The sequence below is a fragment of the Myiozetetes cayanensis genome, unplaced genomic scaffold (assembly GCF_022539395.1).
Source record: "Myiozetetes cayanensis isolate MyiCay16 unplaced genomic scaffold, myiCay2020 scf43, whole genome shotgun sequence".
Lineage (NCBI taxonomy): Eukaryota > Metazoa > Chordata > Aves > Passeriformes > Tyrannidae > Myiozetetes > Myiozetetes cayanensis.
The window spans coordinates 468,245-482,241 of NW_026087665.1; the positions used below are offsets into that span (position 1 = coordinate 468,245).

At 38.1% G+C, this 13,997-nt stretch overlaps 1 protein-coding gene across 15 annotated transcripts in view; it reads left to right on the top strand.

Annotated features, from left to right (window-relative positions):
• The window catches only part of ATP2B2 (ATPase plasma membrane Ca2+ transporting 2), a 406,430-nt gene that overhangs the window by 338,879 nt on the left and 53,554 nt on the right, over window positions 1–13,997 (top strand). The gene's annotated exons all lie outside the window — the stretch shown is intronic.

Consider the following 13,997-nt stretch of genomic DNA (forward strand, 5'->3'; position numbering starts at 1 on the left):
GCTGAAAACCCAACAGATCAGATGATGCCACACATATCAACAGAAAATAAGAGTATTTATATGTCATACCTAGGAGCTTTATCGTAGCTGTCTGCCAAAGGCAGTCCTGTTAAATGAAACTGCTATTGTATATCCCTAGAGTTCTCCTTATTCAAAGGAGAACCATGAGAAAATATCTTTTGACCTCCAAACTACACTTTTAGTTATTTTTGCATATGAAATTGGGATGATAATTTTACGCTCAGGTTTGGTTTCCTGAAAAGCTACTCTCAAGCTCTTTGTTTCTTGTGTTAAAATATAATATACACATAACTTGACCATTTATTTTTGCTGCACTTGAAGGTTCAGGTGCTCCCTTATTTTATTCAGCTTAGTTCACATTCTTAACAGTGTCTGGGGTCAAAAAAGATTCTTAAAAGCACCCTTCACCAAAAACACGTACACAAAATGTGAGGAGAGAAATAGGGACAGAAGCAGTAAAAAAAATTAATAAGTACAGATTGAGGAAAGCTTTCATTTATGATAAAATTAAATGACAACTGAGTCAGTGGCCTGGCCTAAATCCTGTTTTATTCCTCCTGTAGTTGCCTACCATTAACATTAAGGCAGAAATACAACTGGCAGCTCCAACTGGTGCCTTAGAGTCTATGAAAAACGTCAGTCATTTACCAGTGGCCATGAGAGAGCAGGGCAGCTTTGGGGATGAAGAGACACTGGAAGAAGGAATGAGAACTCTGGAAAACTGTTGCAGTGAGGGCACATTGAGGGGGAAAATGGGAAACCTGGAAAGCGAGGAGGAAAGCTGATTCTAACTTGGCAGCAGCAGAGTTTGCACGTGTTCTTCCCAGTTCCTCCCCCTTTCCAGCTTTGTGGCTTTCCCTGTTTTACTGCATCATGTTTTCTCCACACTGATCCCAGCTTTGTCCACAGGGAGCACTGCAGTGGTGGTTTTGGTGTGGAAGGGCTTGAGGGAATTTTGGTGACAACCTGAGAGCAGTGACTACCCCTCATAACTTGTTTTACTTCTGCTGTCTTTCCCCGGGCGATGCTCAAAAATAAACTCTACCTTTAGATAATGTGTCAAGATTTCACTAACTTGTGTTTTAAGGATGGGAAGGAGAGAAGTGCTGTTTGACAGCTGTTTTATGTAAGGATAGATCTGTGGAATGTGTTACATAATGACACTGGAAATCAGTGAAGAGTAAGAAAAATATCTGGAATGAATTTTTTCAGCTTGGCCCTTGTAGTGGTACTGGACCAGCTTGTTTCTGGTGTCATCTGGCTTTGGATGAGGGAGACAAGAAGAAGGAGGAATGGGCTTGAATCAGCTTTCTGTGTTGATGCTGTGGAACACATTTGGAATGGCAAAAATCTTTTACTTCTTGAGTAATTAAAACCATCCAGAAAAATTCACAGGAAAAATGTGCTGAGAGGAGGAGGCTGATGAGCTGGTGGAGGAATTCAAAGATACCATTTTTTTTCAGTGTCTGAAAAAGAATACAGGAGTTTGTACGAACTCATGAACCTCTGCTCCAGGTTTTACAGTTTGGGTTCTGCAATCTCAGGGGTACAGTAAGTTATTAAATATACAATACCAGGAGAAACACAGAGGAAAATCTACTTTGAAGAGAGTCAGTGCATGATTTTCAAAGTGAAACCTTCCAGCAAAGGAGGGTTGGATTTTGGTCAGTAAGGGTGTCCTGTGAGTCAACTGACTTGTGGTTAATACTTTCAGTCTTTTATTGGCTTTCAGCACATTAATTTGGTACTGGACATTTGTGAGAATTGTATATGCTCTTGTTTTTGAAGGGTTCAGTTGGTGACATTAAAATATTGTCTACACTATTTCTGAATCTCCAGCAAAATGTTGCTGAGCCATTTAAAATGAAAAACTTCTTTGATTTAATTGGAAATTGATTGAACTGATTCCTAAGCATCTGTATGTTTTGTAAGAGGTTTTATTTCATAGGCAAAATTATTCCCATCATAGGTAAATTTATATCTTTATCTCCTTTTTTGTATGTTCCCAATGTTATACAACTGTATAATGTAGCTATAAATTATAGATGGGAACAAACAATGCAGGCAAAAGCATCTTTCTATATATAAGCCAGACAGTCATCATAAAAAAAAATAAAAAATCCCCAACAACATATTCCTTAAAACTTTTTAGAAAGCCTTTGGTAAGCATTTTCTCAGAATAACTTAGGCAGAAAAAACCCAACCTAGAGTGTCCATATTATTTACTGTGTAAATAATAATTATCAGGGATAATGGATCATGTAGTTAATTGTCTCTGCTTCTAGGAGTGGCAATTAGCAGAGAGTAATGATCTTCACACATCACTTGCCATTGGAGTTCTGTAGAATGAGAGGTACAAATACAGCTTTTCTCACTAAATTAGCTACTGACTTAATAATTGAAATAACTGTGTTTAGCAAAGACTTGCATGGGATGTGTCATTATCCCAGCCATGTGCTCTCTGCCATCAGGGCACTGGGGCTTTGTCCTGCCAGCAAAAAGCTGGGTTTAAATAAAGTCTCCTTTTTTGGGAGCTGTGAGGTCAAACGGAGTCAGCTGCCCAGAAAGCTCCCGGATTTGCCTGAGCAGAGGGGGATTAGGGAGCAGGGATGGGAGCAGGGCCACCCTCTACATCTGCTGTTGACATCGGTGCACGCTCTGGACGCTGAGGGTTTCCAGCAGCTTGTCAGAGGCAAGGGGGGGGTTCCCTGCAGTGTGGCAGGAATTTTATAGGTAGAAAAGGTGAGATAAATGTGTTCAGACAGAGCTCATCCTTTCGCTGGATCACCCGTTATCCAACAACCTGTAATTATGAATGAGCTCTGGGCATCAGGGTTGAAGCTCCTGCCAACTCTCTTCCTTAGTTCCCAGTCAGCTTTCCTGTCAGAGAAAGGGGTGACTGACCTCCCTCAGCAACAAATGGGCATGGGAAGAGAGAAAGGAGGGATAAATAAAATAACCCTGCAATGTATCATGGAAGATCATTCCCATACTACCTGAAAGTTTACCTGAAAGACCAAATTAAATTACATTTCTTTATTTTCTTTCCTCATGTGACAGAAAACAAGGTAATAAAGCCCTCCTTCATACTGACCTTCTTTGCCTTCAGAGTTTGGTAGTTGCAGATTCCTTTTATTCCTGTTGGAATAAATAATCACTGAAAGATTATAAACAGGACTGACAGTCACTTGGAAGCTTTTTGTTACCATAATATCATTTCATGCACTAGATTTTTTTTTCCTGCTTGCTTGTATGAAAATGAGTAAATTAGATTTTTAACTTATGATGCAACCATTTTTTTTTCCTATTACCTTGCAGAGAGTTTTCTTTTATGTTATTTATCTTATGTTCATATTCTTATTTTTTACTCATACTGGTATAAGATGATTTACATATGGGGAGTTACTTTCAGCTGTTTACAAATACACCTGTTGATGAGTTCAGGCTTTAAAAGTCAATGTTTCCTACAGGGCACTCCACAGTGTTTTCATCCAGATTTATAAATATTGCTTCTTATTGCCTTATCAGTTTTAGGATATATTTTTTTTAAACTAAAATATATTGACAATGAATAACTTTAATACATCTTTTCATGCCTCTGATACCCTACCAAGATAAAGTCATCACACCTTGGAGCTGATGGATATGCTGCTTAGGATGTAGTGTTATCATTTTTTAGGGGATATTTTCAGGGAGCATGTTTTCCTGATGGGAGTTTTGTTTTACATGAGTTGGTATAAACCCTTCAGGCACGTCTGTTTTAATGCAGGTTTTCTTTGTGCTTTTGATCATCAGGAACAGGAATGTAACACCTTCAAATATGGCAATTTAATACCAATTTTATAGAAAACTATAACGGTTTTAGAATCAAAGATACACCAACTGGCGTATTAGAAATCAATGTGGTGAGTGAATCACCTCATAATGAAATATGACATTAATTTCCTTTCACATTTATGTTACATAAATATATATTTTACAGAGTGTGTAGTTTTAGTATGTTTTCTTTTTACTCTCAGAGCTCCAATGTGGTTTATTCCTCTGGGGAAAAAAACCCCAAACAACAACAAACCACCAGAAAACCTCAACTGGTACAATGCCTGAAGTAAAACTAATCAGCAACACAACTTATGACAGAAAACACTGTGCTAATCTCGGAGCAATAACTGGCAGGAGTCACTTTGCAGACTTGAACAAGTTGACTTGTTCATTGCTATTCTTTGAGAATGAAATTGAACTTAATAAGATTTATTACACTTCTGTTAATGTAAGCTAAGTACTGTGTTTCTTTTAAGTCACAGGTAGTTCTAGAAAGTTTGTATTAAATATATGGGAAAGTCAAAAACTATGATTGAATTCTGGTCCCTGCTGTGTTCTGCAGGTAGACCCCACTACTAAAATTTCTGCTTCAAGCTTCCAGTTTTCTCCTCTTGTGTGTGAAGCTCTTGGCTCCTCTGGGTTTCAATCAATCACATTTCTGTGTTATTTACAAGTGAATGTGGGAAGATGTCCAAAAATCATGGTCTTTCTGCTTTTAGGGGTGGTTCCAAACGAGCCAGAAAAATCCCCAAGAATGGGTGGGATTCTGACGAATTGTTACCACTGATTCTGAGCAAACTGTGAGGGGCACTGGCTTCTCCAAGGCACAGGACTGCTGATGGATCTGATTTCTCAGGGGCAGATGACTTTGCCTTTTGGCTTCCCTCTGTCATCTGCTCCAAAAAATCCTTTTCCCAGCTGGAACCTAGCAGAGGAAACAGAACATTTTCTAAGGGACATTTTTACTTAGTCAAAGTCATCCAGTTCCTTATCATCACTGAAGAAATGACTGGCAGGCTTTGGCAGACACCTGCTGGAAATGGAAAAACTAAGCCTCCAGAAGTTATAAAAATTCAGGACACCTTTAATAAGCAGTTCTGTGAACCTTTCTCAGGTGTGTAAGTGCAAACACAGAGCAGCAGAGTATGCCTGGCTACCAGTGAATCCTTATGGAGACACAGGGACATCCTACCCTTCGGAAATTATGGATGAGTGTCAGAAGTTGTCGTTGCACCAAGTTGGTCATGGTTCCAAATGAAAGTATTGAGCGTGTTAAACAGTTCCAGTGCAGATTTCTTATGCCATTGTTATTTTTCTGTTGCTTCCACCTATTTAAGTGGACAGAGTTCAGCTACTCTAAAATTTGCTTCACTCCAGAGAAGAAGTGTTGTCAGTGCTGGTTTTGTAGGGGCTGTATATTTGGAAAAGGCGAAGGACAAGATTTTCTGGGAGAATTTTGCTGTAAAGAAGGACAGGATGTTCAGGCTTTCCATCATTCCTTACCCTGTTTCCTCCTGAATGAGTAATCAGGCAAAAATTGGCTGCAGTTTCAGTCTGCTGTTCTGCCCAGCAAAGGCATCATTCTTGGTGTCCTGACAAGGAGAGGGACTGGCCAGAGGACTGAATTTATTATGCATCTCAAACATTATCCCACCAATCATGCAAAAAAAAATCCCTCCTAGAAAATATTAGATAAACATCACTATAACATATTATATCCACTTGAGCTCATCCATTTGCCTCCTAAAAACCCAATATCCAACTCACCAAAACCAATACAAAAATAGTTTCAGCTGATGTGTGCTAGGAAAGAGAGTACATTTTGTATGATCTGTGGAATATCTGCTCTCCATGTTTTCAGTCTCATTTAGAAATGGATGCTTGAAGAACCCTTTCCCTTGCTCTGGAAATGAGTACTATTAACAGAGAAGATCTGTAATTATGATGGGCTATAATCAGCAGCTTCAGTCAAGTGAAAAAAACTTCCTTTTTCGTGTGGCTGGGTTTGCTCTGCACTTACTAAACTTAGCTCCTTAAACTGTACAAATTGGTTATGACTCTGGTGCAACCAGAAAGGTGGTGACTATTCAGACTAATAATTTCAGTTTGGACTTTTTTTGGCTTTGATTTGGTCTCTCTAGAAACTTAGTTTTCCTTGCTGAGGTATATTTAATAGATTTTGGGGGAGAGAGGGGGGCTTGGTTGGCTGGTTGTTTTTTTTCCTGTTCTGATTAGTTAAAAAGCATAGAGGAGGTAAAGCAAATTGAAATGAGAGTTGGTACAGATGGTGTGAAATTCATGCACAATGGCTGGTTAAAAGCAGGCATGAGATGCACTTCAGACTAATGGTGGAGATGGTTTTAAAAATGTGATTATTTCAATTAAGAGAGTTTAATAAAAGAGTGAGGAGTTTTGCTGATTACACGTTCAGAAACATTAAATACGGTTTTCATAGGCAGCTTTGGTGAGAGAAAGCCTTGAGATGCAAGGAGGAAAACTGTTAATAAATTACCAAAATGTGTAGTAGAGTGGCTTAAAGGGCATTTTCCGAATGGACAGTTGCTACTGTCCATTGCTATAACTGAAGATACTGTCACTGCTATAACTGAAGAAAATGTATCTCTATCTCCATAAATCTAAAAGATGAGGTTTCAGCCCTAAAACAGATGCTTTCAATGTTGGCAGCTCCCAGGTGAATCCCTAGTATTGGTTTTAATTTGGAAATAACAGTTTTTAAACTGCAGATATCACCTTGAAATTGAATTTTCACTACCTGATCAGCTCCACACTGTGTGTCCTGTCTCTGTTTTCTTTGTCTGCAACACTTTTTACTAATACCAGTAAAACCTCAGTTTAATGGATCGAAACCAGGTAGCACTTGTTGGTTCTCATTATGGAGGTACCAATTACAGTTCTGTCATTAAGTGCAAGTTCTCCTTTGCACTTAGTGAGAAATGGTCAGCTTGTTTGTTGGTTAGGACGATGCAGCAAGTGCTTGCAAAATATACGGAGCAAAGAATTAGAAATTTATGAAATCTATAAATTTCTGCTCTTGATTTTAATCAATTTGGTTTGGAAATTGTGTGTTTGTGTCTGCAGTTTGTGTTCTGGCAATTTTGGTAATAGGGGAGAAACATGCTCTTGCTTTCTTTATAGCTAGCTTGAACTGAAACCTTGCACTTAAGACTATATTTAAAGTAAATTGGTTGTTAAATAAAGTAAGTTAATAACAATTGCTGTGGCTAATTATTTTGATTATATAGGTTACTTGTCAATAGTTCGTGTTGCACTTAAACAAAGCTGGAATGGCACTGGATTAAATCTCACAGTTGCCAGTTCCCTGTGGCTGGACAAAAGGATAAGAGTGCAGATTTTTAATGTCCAAATTTGGAAATGGAATACGTAATTTTCCAAATTTAGAGCCAAATTGTCATTAAATGACATGGTTTAAGGGAACATATAAGTGGTTTAGATCAATAACAATAGTGCTCAGGGTGGTCAAATATTGGCACAGTTTGCCTGTAGAAGTTGTGGAGTCTCCCCCCTCTGAGCATCTCTCCAATTTTTAAAAAATATGTACAAAACTAACATATCCATCTTTGGCTGTAACTAGTAAGAAGAGGAAAGAATTTGCATGTTTGCAGCAGTATTTTTTGCCTTTTTTTTTTTTTTAATGAATCAGAGGTAAATTTATCCTTCAAGTTAAAAGGGCAATTTAATTATTTGCTATTCAAATTAAGGGCAAATGTGTAAAATTGTGTCTTTGAATGTGTAAAAAAAGGTGAGAGTCAACGAGAGAGGGAGCAGGGACTGCCCCACCAGCCTTTCAGTCTGCTCTTCATGCGTGATTTCACCTTCTTTCAGGATCACTCTTGGGGGAATTTATGGGTGGCATCATTTTTTCCCCCTTGTTCCTGTTATTTGAGCTGAAACAAGCAGGAGTCCATATTCACTGAGCCACATCACTGCTCAGCTTGGCTGTGTTGATGGGAAATGTCACACTGATACATTGCATAATTACAGCTGCCCCCATTTTATGTGATTATTGCCTTGCTGGTGTTGCAGGAAAGATGCTTTTGGATCGAGTTATATCTGACTAAATTTGTATCCACCTCAAGCGGAGATAGTTCTGGGATACCACAACGTTTTGTTACTTATGTTGTTGCATCATTGTCAGGTCTATCTTCAGATTTTAGGAAAAAACATTCAATCATTATCCTCCTAAGAAAATGAAATAATTATCCTGCATCACAGCTCCTCTGGTACAGGAAGCCTTTGAATATCCCACAATTGTTGTGGTAGATCTAATTATGCCCTTGTACCTGGATAATTCCATTGCTCCAGGTACTGCACAAATATACTCTTTCTTGCACCCAATGCAGTAATGAGCCAGGAACTCCTGTTGCCATTTTCCTGGGAAGTTTGAGCAGATCCGGTAGTGAAATGGTTGTTAATAACCATGAGGGATATTCCACAGGGGGTAATTCAGGGGCATTGCTCATGTGTAGAGAAGGCAGCCCATGAACTCGAGATTAACAACTTACAAATGCATAACTTCATTATTAAACAATTTTGTTGGTGATATTTTTTTGATCCCAGCCTTCCGATTTTACATCTCTTGTGAGTGTTTCACTGTGCTTTCATTTTAGGTTGTCTAGATGTGGAATGAGTTAACAAATCAGTCACTCAGCATCTGGAATACGTTGCCTTGGCTTTGATAGGCTTGTGATGGTGGCTCCTGGTGCCTGCAGTAAATAGTGAGAACTTGAAGTGACTTAAATTTTCCCAAGAAACGGAGCTGCTGTGGATATTAGGGTTTTTTGGGGTGATGGGAAGCAAAAGGAATTAGCTGCTATATCCCCTTTTCTTGTATTTTCAGAACAGAAATGCAGGAGACACGTGAATACAGGACAACACTGGAGAAATTCCAGCCATTTATTTATTTATGTGATCTATTTATTATTTACCTCTCTACATTCTCCTTTGTTTTAGTCTTGTTTTATGCTAGGGACTACTGCTGATGTGATTGATTACTGACACACAGGGCGTAAATGGGTGCAAATCCATTTTTTTTCCTCTTAATCCTCTTCCACCCACCAATTGTCAATTCAAACACCTTCTGTCCTCCTGCCTGTGATAGTTTAAGTGTCTAAATCATGGAGAAAGAATTTATATAAAAAAATGGAACAGATTTGATAACTAAACCCACTTTTCCTTTTGCCATCACCTTTTTGATGCCACCTGTCTGAAAATATGTGGCACCATTAGAGATGAATGTTGTCTTTTTTTTTTTTATTTCCCTGACAAGTCTCTTCTCTGTAAGAAACTCTTCACAATCAAAGCCTATAATGTTTAATCTTAGTTGAGCTGCATTAGCATTTCCAAAAACAAATCACATGCCACCCTACAATATTTTTCTGGCTTCTGTGCAGCAATGTGTGAGACCATTATGTACCATGTGAAATAAATCTTAGTATATTTAGAAAATATGTCCAGTCTTGGTTACCACAGCACATACAACACCTGTTAAAGGGTTCCCAGACAATTTTTGTTGTTTGGTTTAAAGCTAAATTCCAAACATTTGTACAATAGGCCTTTGTAATTATAAATGTGAGACCAAAAAATGGTGCAGACTGGTCAAAGTCAGGAATTCAGCAGCTCGCTGTCCTTAAGGAATGTGGACCTCTGGTTCTTTGGAATTGGAGTCCTTTGCTTGAAATTGAAATGAAGTAAAGGAAGAGGCCTGTATCAGTAAAATGTATAAATATTTTTAATCCTCTGAAGGCAAATTTAGTAAAATTTAGTACATTTGGAGATAAATTTACTTCCTGATGAACAGGCATAAAAGTGAATGGCAATACCTACTTCAGTCTGCTCAGTGGTGTGCAAAAGAATAAGAGAAAACCATCAAACCTTTAAAGTTTTAACTGTTGGGCTTTAAGTGCAGTGAGTGAGCTCAGGACAGCATGTACAGTCATGCACTTCTGGTGCCAAAGTGATTACACAACCAGCTCCAAGTTGTTAACTGTTCTTTTCAATCCCTTATGCTGACCCCAATTCAAACTGACTCTTGACTTTATTTTAGCTGAATTTCGACAGCATTGTACTTTGCAGTGATGGTTCTGAGCTGTGAAATAGCACGTATGTTGTCAGGAAGAAAGTTCCTCTCTGTGCTCTGTATAAACCAGAGGCAACTTCTTACTCAGTAACACGAAAACACTCAAAATTCCAAACAGTCCGAGGATAAACTGTAATCTTCCTCATCAGTCAAGTTAAAAATATTCTTTAAGGTCTGTCCTCAAGGGTTGCAAAGATCAGAATCTGCACAGATATAAAGGCTAATTTTTATTCCTGGAGACTTTATGGAAATAAATTCATAGCATTTTAATGGGGCACAGCTGATGCCAGGTGTTTGTAGTGAAACTGTTCTTATCAAAATCCATGGCTTTTGCCTTTTTCCAATCTTCCTCCCCATCCCACCAGAGGGGGAAGGGGTAGTGAACAAGAAACTGTGTGATACTTGGTTCCCAGCTGGGGTTAAACCATCTCTCTGGCACTGGAATCCCAGGGAAATCCTAAATGCAACTCGACCAGCTGATGGCTGAAATTACTGTGTTCTCATTGCCAGCACATCTTCTGAAACTGTTTCCCATTTTGTAATTGGAAACTTTATTTAGCCAAGTGAAGTTTTCTTAATCCTTGGCCAAAAAGAGCTCCTTTAATTCTGAAGTTTTTTTCTAAAATAAACAGTCATTTTTAAATGGTTTGAACAGGTTATTTTTCATTTTATATACATCATGTTTAAATATACATTTAATTCCATTTTCTCTTTTGTTTGAGTAAATAGATTATGGAATGGAAATCTTTTGCAATTTAATGTTGAAAATTTTTGTTTTTCTCTATTTGTTGTGATTCTGAGTTCTAATAGAACACTTAATAAGGGTATAATACTCTAGGAAAGCTCATGTTTTATCTTAATAAATTGGTATATTTACAACCATCATTATTTTAAAGGAATAGTTCGATCTGTAGAACACAGGAGAATTACAAAAAAACAAATTAAGACTGTAGAAAATATGTGAAATCCTAACATTTTAATCTGAAAAGACTACTCGGGTCTTCTTGCAAAGTCATCTCTTTCCACATCAGAAGGGCCAATGAGAAAAATGAGGTTTAGAAGTGTTATGGTAAAAATGAAAGCACTACAATTTCCTGAATCTAATTTTAAATATTGAAGCACTCTATAAATTACACCCACAGTTTTATCTTTCTTCCTTCTTAAAACTCATTTATTAGTCAATTATTTTTCAGTGAAACAATTCTGAAAATTCCCTTCGTAATCCAAATTCACTATCAGGTCAATACTGGCTTTGGATTGGTATTTTTAAGCCTCAGTAACACAGCTGTACTTTGACCTAAAAACCTATTTTGATCTGGTGGTTGTAACAGCTCTTATTTAAACATCTGTCCGTGGTTTCTTTCACACGCAAGTATTTGCTCATAATTGAATTGTTGCTGTTGAATAATACAAATGGCTTGGAGGAAACATTTGGAAAAAATTTGGCAAGGATCAGTGGGAAAATCATGATTGGAGGATGACACTGAATCAGTGTCTGGATGCTGGTAGAGGATGGTGGAGTTTGTAGCTGATCTGTGCCTTGAAGGAGGTCCTTCATGGAGCCCTTGAGAAACGTCACGATCGACCGAGCTCCCACTGGCAAAGCTCAGCTCAAAGGCTTTCCCTCCCCTGTCCTCAGAGGGTTTTCATTCTCCGAGGAGTCAGTGAAGTCATTCCTACTTAATTATTCAAAACAAACCCTTCTGGCCTGCCCTGGGAATTGTTTTCCAGGTGCCACGGATGGCATTCGGCGAGAAATAAATTTAGATCCGGCCCAGCGTGAAAGTTTCAAAGGCAGCAGCTTCTGTAAAGGGTTGTCAAGAACAATCTGCAAGGAGGCTGGGTTTGGCATATAGATTTTGAGCTGAAACAGTGCAGGGAAGGAAGTGCTGTTTGCCAGCTCTCACCACCATATGCTTTATTATAATGTGCTGTACAAAGAATATGGAGGCAGCAGCTGCTCTGGAGGGAGGTGGCCACTTGTTAGGTTTTGAAACCTTTCCGAAATGTCTGTTCCTTTTCTTTTCACTGGTGTTTTTTCCCCTGCTTACGTATTTGCATTCAAAAGATGTTCCCTAAAAGGAATCTATTTTTAGGCCGCAGTAAGAACAGGAGAGGGTGATCTACTTTTTTGCTGAAATAAAAGATGATTTTGGAAGGGCTCTGATATTCAGTTTTTTTGTGTTGTGAAATGTGGGCAGATTTTTGTTTTCTTGATATCCATTCACGTCAAGGCATGATGAAATCATATTTATAAATTAATTATTGTCTAGGATTGGATGTCTTTCATTGTTTTCCATGCATGTTCTAGAGGCCTGATCACATTCACATTTAAGGCATTTTCAAGATTCACTGACTTCAGTGGCAGAGACAAACAAAGCATAAATGAGGATTTAGGTCTAGAATAGAAAAAGTTGAATATGATATGGAAAGAGAAATTGATCTTTCCCAGCATTTCTACCCAGGCAAGGAAGTTGATGACTGTTCCTTTGAGAAACCTGAAGTCCTTGGCATGTTTCAGGAACTGCGTGGTTGCAATGCCATGAAAATGAACCTTATTTGTCTAAACAAAACTGTATTTTAAAGAGTATTTTTTGACACCTAACTAAGAGTTTCATATCCACTGAATGCAACTCCTTCCAGATACTACAAGCACTTGCATTTTGAGTGAGGGATTCTTAAGTGAATTTGAGAATCCACTGGGAAGTTACATCACAATATAATGAGATTATAGCAAGACGAGTTGTTATAACAGATAATAAAACTAATATATCACATTGTCATTTTTACTGCATGGTGGTCTTTTACATTGACCCCTAAGTAACACTCAAATGCCATTGCAATGCCAGTGTGGCCCATGTAACTCAGTAAAAATGATGGTTCATAGGGAAGAAAGGTGTTACAATCCTTTTTGGAAGGATACATCTTTTTGAGACAAAGATTTTTAGGTTATTATTGTTCACCATAGATGCATTTCTCCGAAAAAGAGATGACATTAATCTACCTGTCACCAGGTATATGTTCTCTTGGTGATAGAAGGATGGTTCACATGGAGAAATTCATGTTCATTTGCTTACTTTAGTTCTAGAACAGTCTACTATTATCTGTCTGACCTTCATTCTTCAAACCAGCTGCAGTTGGTGGTTATCTGGAACACTTACACACTAATGATTACCTAAAAGGTCCCCTTTTCCCTCTTTGTGGCCATGCTTGTAGCAAGAATCCAAATCTCAGCAGAATTACTGATTCACCATTTGAATCATTCCCTACATGAGCCCTCATCCCACTGAGGGATGACGTAGGGAATTCCATTTACTTAGGGATCCCATTTCTGATGTAAACTGGATTTTAAAGTCTACAGTGAAACTAAACATGAATTCTGAATATAGTCCTGCAAAATGTGAGGTAAATGTTTAACTCACACTGAAAATGATGACTTACAGTCTTGTCTTGAGTCCAACCCAAATCTGTTTTCAGTGCTCATTAAAGCTGTGAAATGACTTCTTGTTTTGGTTCCCATAAGAAAAGTTTTAACCCTAGCTTAAGGAACACTTTCCTAATTCTAGTGAGCATAACAAAAGTTATCAACCATCTGTAGTTCACATACTGGGCACCTGAAGTCAGTTTGGAGTATTGACAACACAGGAACGTGTGGTTTGGGGTGTGTTATGATTCATTGTACATGAACTGTTTGTTTATATTTTGGATGTGAAGGTAAAGCCTTCTTTGTCCTAGAAGGACTGAGAGTTATCAGGAGTTGCACAGTGTTTAGACCACTCATTTCTTTTCTAAATCAAAGCTTTTCTTGTCTGAAGCAGCACACTAACTGTGGTAATTCTAAAAATGGGTACTTTTAGATGTAGACCTATTTTTTTACTGTTATGATTGGACGCACATTTATTTTTACATGAAGATGCCTGGTAGGAAAGAAAGGACAGCACTTTCTTTAACTTGCTGTTATAACCATGAAAATCAGCAAACCAATGTCATTCTAAGCAAGGGACAAAAGGAAATCCTCAGTTTACAAGTAGAATTGCTT